General features: G+C 34.1%; 1 pseudogene; it reads right to left on the bottom strand.

Annotated features, from left to right (window-relative positions):
- Positions 1-578: 578 nt before the first annotated feature.
- Positions 579-726, bottom strand: LOC127493285 (U2 spliceosomal RNA; annotated as a pseudogene).
- Between the last annotated feature and the right edge of the window lie 5,903 nt (positions 727-6,629).

The raw sequence follows: 6,629 nt of genomic DNA, 5'->3' as shown, positions 1-6,629 counted from the left end.
CACATATCAAAGTGCTTGATTAGAATCCCAACTCTGCTAATTCCTCTCCAGCTTCTTCCTAATGCACACCAAAGGAGGCAGCATATGATGACTCCAATACTTGGGCTCCTGCCACCCATTTAGGAGGCCTGAATTGAGTTCTAGGTTTCTGGCTTCATCCTGGACACATACTGACAGTTTTGGGCATTTGGGGAGTGAACTAACAGATGGAGGATCTGTGTCTGTATCTTTCAAAAGATGAAGATGAAGATAAATAAATGAAACAATTGAAAAGGCACATGTTAAAATAAATTTTACCTGAATTACCAGACCTATTCCTGTAACAGATATGGCCCTTGAAGTCTTGGAACTTAGAGCAAATCAAAATTTGTTCAGTGAGAGAACATTATATTTTTACTAAATACAGGTTAACATCTACTTCATGGAAAACAGATAATGCTCACACCAAAATAGTTTCTGAGAAAAAAAATTTCATGTCCAGATTTTACAAGCATACTTTACCACAGAAAAAGTAATAGCATTAGACTACATGAAATTCATATAATTGTAAAATATTACAAACGCAATTGTAACCACTTGTTTATTCTATGAGTCTCAAGTAACTGAAGTTTGTGTATATTTTTTGTCAATTAAAAATTCTTAAAAATTACCTAACTACAAACTTAAACTTCCACAGGATATATTTAGATACTACACTTGATCTTAGCCAAAAGGCCGAGAAACAATCACAGGATATATTTAGACTTCAAAGAGTTGAGGTTGTCTTTAGTCTTAATAATAATTTAACAAAAAACGGACACAACTGGAAACCATTATACTTAGTGAAATAAGACAGATGTCATATGTTTTCCCTGATCCAAGATAACTACCAGAGTACATAAAACATAATGCGTTGGATTGAAAAGGACATTTTGAGATTCAATGATTGTTTACAGCCCTTGTCTCTTCCGTTGAGAAACAGGGTTTTATGCTTTTTTGATTTTTTTTTTTCTTCATACTATTTGTTGAATTTTTTTTACTTAGTATACAGTTAAGCTTATAATCATTAAGTAATCTGAAAGTAGATCTTTCAAAAATGAAGAATGGGAATGGGAGAGAGAGGAGGAAGAAGTGTTAGAGTGTGGGTGGGAGAGAGGGTTCAGTGGGAGGTATCACTATGTTCCTAAATCTGTATATATGAATTACATGAAGCATGTATAACTTACAAAGCATTTTTTTTGACAGACAGAGTTCGACAGTGAGAGAGAGAAAGACAGAGAGAAAGGTCTTTCTTTCTGTTGGTTCACCCCCCAATGGCCGCCACGGCCGGCGCACTGTGCTAATCCGAAGCCAGGAGCCAGGTATTTCTCCTGGTCTCCCATGCTGGCGAAGGGCCCAAGCACTTGGGCCATCCTCCACTGCACTCCCTGGCCACAGCAGAGAGCTGGCCTGGAAGAGGAGCAACCGGGACAGAATCCGGCGCCCTGACCGGGACTAGAACCGGGGTGCCAGTGCCACAGGCGGATGATTAGCCTAGTGAGCTGCAGCACTGGCCACTTACAAAGCATTTTAAAAAATTATAAATTCATTGAAAGTGGGATAAAATCAATCAGACATTTTAAATATTTGATTAACTTAAATGTTTTAGAATTTTGTGTAAATAATTGATATGATATCAGTTTATTAATATTACCTCATTAATTATCTTGGGCATTTCAATAATAATAACAATAATAAAAAATACATTTTTAGCAGTTTCAGAGTGTTAAGCACTATATAAAACTGCCACAAAAAGTGACTGTGTGTGAGGACAAATGCAGCAATTAGATTGGTAGAAACACTTAGAAGACAAATGGACAAAGTAATACTTTCTCATTTGACATCTGTAAATGAGGATATCTACTTTTATTACTTTGTAGCCAAATATTTTGGGTTCCTTGAATAGTGATTCTGTTTGCATTAAATAAAAGGTACAGCAATATTATTAACAGGAAGCTTAGAAATGTGAATGAACATAATTATAAGAATGTTGTTTGTAACTAGATATAGGACATTCTAAAATGTACAAAGCTAAAGTTTATTTATTTTTCATAATCCCAGTGAATGAATCAATATTTTAATTAAAAAATGATGACAAAAGAGATGTTTGACAAGTTTGAAGAATGTTGACATTCTTCATAAAATAGTTATTGGAAGAACATGACAAATTATCATATTTTATTCTAGATAAAACCGTTGTATGGCTGATTAAAAGAAAATTTACCAGTAGAAATTAAAGTAAGAGAGAATAAAGAAGTTGAAGGCTGTATGTTAAAATACAACAATAAGAATTACAGTCCAAGTCAATGTAAATATATAAAAATATAGTTATTAAAATATCCTGTTTATTTCAATGAACTGAAAGATGATGTGTCAGTACTCAATATTATAATAATTTCTCTCATTGTTAAATTTTTCTATGTATATTGGTTTATACAAATACTCATGTATCAATTATGTATCAATATTTTAGAGTTAATATGCTAATACAATTGATATGTTAGTTGTCAACTTATTAAATTTACTTAAGTAAACCAGAGTTAAAAATTGGGAAAGCAGTTCATTTCTGTTAGTTCAAAATTAAAAGATAAAAGGATGAACATTGAATAATAAATTATATGGAAGTTAACTATATCTTTAAATGGCTTAATTTTGGCAATCATAATATCAGTAGTTGATATGTTCGAGAAATTTCTGCCATATTTCTTGCTTTAAATATATTTTCCATTATGCTTATACCTGTACATTGTTTTTTTTTTAGAATTATAACAGCTGCAAATAAAAATGGTTCAAAGTTGCTCTTTTCTCACAAAGCACTTTATACCTGTTCTTAGTTTTGTATAGAAAATAAGAAATCTTTTTAAGAAAATACTTAATTTAATCTTGCAGCACTAACTTTGAAATCATTGTCTGAAATAACAGAAAATTGCTTTCCTGGAATTTCCAATTATTTCAGTCACATGTATGATATAAAAATAGGAAAAATGTTTGGACATATTTTCTCTTCTTACTAGAAGTCTATTAAAATTGAAAATCAGAAAATTTAACTGCATGATTAAATTGTTTCAAGTAATTATATATGATACCATATTGGGGATTTTAGGAATATTGATTTAGCTACTCTGTTTAATGGAAATATCACAAATGCTTAAAATAACAATGAGCGGAATAATAATTACTTCTTTGTAAGCGATAAGTTATATGTGGAATCTGAAAACTGCAATCAATGTTAGATGCATTGGACAATAGATTTTTAAAGCATTATAAAGAATCTGGAGATTTGGTCATCTCTAATGCTTTGCCATAGACCCATTGGCAACTGACAACATTCTATATATATCTGCAAATGTGGAATTCATAAAGCCTTGGTCAGAACAAGTTATAACATCTAAGCACACATTGATCCAATCCCAAAGGGAGTCCAATGGTTAATGCAAATTACAGGTCCAATGGAAAGAATAACTTTTGTGCTGGTTTGATACAGGAAACATGTCATTAGAATTGTTTCTCCAACTCTTGGCTCTGCTATTCTCAGTACTGATTTTATTCTCAGGAAGGGTATTTTTTTTTTTTTTTTTTTTTTTTTTTTTGGACAGGCAGAGTGGACAGTGAGAGAGAGAGACAGAGAGAAAGGTCTTCCTTTGCCGTTGGTTCACCCTCCAATGGCCGCCGCGGCCGGCGCGCTGCGGCCGGCGCACGGTGCTGATCTGATGGCAGGAGCCAGGAGCTTCTCCTGGTCTCCCATGGGGTGCAGGGCCCAAGGACTTGGGCCATCCTCCACTGCACTCCCTGGCCACAGCAGAGAGCTGGCCTGGAAGAGGGGCAACTGGGACAGAATCCGGCGCCCCAACCGGGACTAGAACCCGATGTGCCGGCGCCACAAGGCGGAGGATTAGCCTAGTGAGCTGCGGTGCCGGCACAGGAAGGGTATCTTTTTATGATGAATCCCATTTACCCTCAGTTAGAGTTAGTTACTCTAGAAAATAAAATTATATTTTCACAGTACTTTCAATAAATTTCCTGTATGTGTATTGTGTTACTAACAAATCTTGACTCAATCTCTAAGACTCAGAGAATAAAATACATAATTATCCAAGACTATGGTATATATCCATTCTGCAATCTGTTTTGTGTGTTGGTGGTAGGTGGATGGATTTACTGCCTAAGCTCATGGAGTGATTGGAGTCTCAGAAAAATACTTTTATTGTTTCTAAGTGAAACAAAACAAAACAAGAAAACAAAAAACCAGTCTGACAATGTAATCCTTGTACTACAGTAACTTTTATGTAAATTATTTTATATATATTTAATAATATCTTAAAATATAGCATGACTAAACTTACGCTGTATTTTACATCAACTATTTCATTGCCTGTGTTTCAAAAAAGCAGTGTTTAATACTTTCTATCAATAATTCTGGATTAAGCGCTGTCTGTAATAGTTCATGAGAATTCAGGAATTGTGTATTATGTTATACGAAATTTCCTGTTTTTTCCTCACAGCCAAAAGCATTAGTTTCTTGGACATAATTTTGTGGTAAGTACGATGTTTGTTGCTTGCTATATTAAAATCTGTTGTGAACTAAAGACAAATGACAAAAACAAATAAGAAAAATAACTAAGAATTGTGACAGGCACTCATTATTTTTCAAGATTCAAAATAATTTCTTTTTGCTTTGAAAAACTACCTTCTTTTGTTTGAAGACATGGTTATACACTTGTGCATGCATGCAAGAGTTGAGTTTCTTAATTAAACTAATTTATAATAATTTGACTGTGGTTGGTTAGCTACAAAATGTAACAAGTTTTCACTTGTAGTAGGAAAGAGAAGCTGAATCTGAGAATTGTTAAAGTAGACTCTAGGCAGACTCCAGTGACCAGAGACTGGAAATTAAGAAAAGCATAAGGAGAAGCCAGAATAATTTTATTTTTTGCAATTATATTTATTAGTTCTATTTATTTGAGAAACAGTAAAAGAGAAAGAGAGAGAGAGAGAGAGCAGAAACATCTGACAGTTTATTTACCAAATGCCTGCAGAGCCAAAGATCAGAGTCAGGAACTCAATCCAGATATCCTATGTGGGCAGCAGTGACCCAACCATTTGAATTATCATCTGATGCTTCCCAGGGTACATATTAGAAGGAAACAGGATCAGAAATGAAGCTGCAACTCAAGATAAACACTCCAATCTAAGATACATGCACCCCAAATGTTGTCTTAACTAGTAGGCCAAAACTTGCTCCTAAATTTAACTTTTAAAGGTCAAATGAATATTTATTTGTTTATACTATAAGAGTACAAATCATAAATTTAGTTTAGAAAGCTGGTTGTATTTTCTATTTCTTAATTTTAAAATTATTTTATTCAAAGACTGAATGTTTTTAAACATGTTTGAAAGTGACATGACAGAGGCCAACATTGTGCTGCAGCAGGTTAAGCCACCACTTGCAATGCCAGCATCACACATGAGCACCAGTTCAACACCTAGCTGCTCCACTTCCTATCCAGCTGTCTCCTAATGCATCTGAAAAAGCAGCTGAAGATAGCCCAAGTACTTGGAACCCCTAATATCCATGTGAGAGACCTAGATGGAGGTCCATTTCCTGGTTTCAGCCTGTCTTAGACCCAGGTGTTACGGCCATTTAGAAAGTGAAGCAGCAGATGGGAGACTCCTCTCTCTCTCTCATTCTGAATTTCAAATCAGAGTAGGAAGTATTATCCTCTTAAAACTGATATATATGAAATTTCCTCCTTTCATATAAATAAAAAAATAAAAAGTAAAAGTAGCATGAGGTTAAGTTGGGACAAGCTAATTTGTGATTGGTTACTAAGAATAATCCAACTCCCATGTAGATGACTTATATTAACTGACTAAACACCTTTCTTCGTTAACTTGTATAACTTGCTAAGTATAGACAATATAGTAGATAGTATGATAATTATTGTGGAGACCATCACAAGTGGTCACCGAGATTTAGACTCTTCTGCTCATATGCTGTCTTGAAGTTAGCTCAGAACATTTGATTTGCTTCATGGTCATTGGAATGTGAACAAAAGTAATGTATGTCACTTGGGGAAGGAAGCATATGATAGCAGATAAGTATCCTTCATGCTCTCTTACCCAGTTGTAATGAACCCGAATCCTTATAATGCAGTGCCAGCAACTTCCATCACCTTTAGTGATGACAATGAATTGACCATCTCTCTAGGCTTGCATTGCACTTTCAAACAAATAATGAGTCTTTTTGGTTGGAGTCACTGAAACTTTGTAATTGTCTGTAATGGCAATGATAGCTAGCCTATCTAAACACAACTATTGATAGATTATCTATTAAGTTTATTTTTGACATTCTAAGATGATTATCTCTAGTTTGCATACTTCAAAGGTAGAAAATGTTGAAGATAAAAAGAATGAGCAATAAAATTCTAATTACCGAAAATAAGAGGCACATGTTCTCTACATTTACTAAACTTAGTCTTGTATACTAGATTACAATGTAATAATTGTTATAACATGCTCAATTGAGATGCAAGTATAAAAAATAACAAGTGTGCTGATAGAAAATTTTATAGACATTGAAATTTGAAGAGCAAGACGATCAAGATTGATAA

Source organism: Oryctolagus cuniculus, chromosome 5 (assembly GCF_051225735.1).
Source record: "Oryctolagus cuniculus isolate XC-2025 breed Fujian yellow rabbit chromosome 5, ASM5122573v1, whole genome shotgun sequence".
In the NCBI taxonomy this organism is placed as follows: Eukaryota; Metazoa; Chordata; class Mammalia; order Lagomorpha; family Leporidae; genus Oryctolagus; species Oryctolagus cuniculus.
The sequence above is the reverse complement of the archived record's forward strand: the minus strand, read 5'-3'. Positions and strand labels throughout refer to the sequence as shown.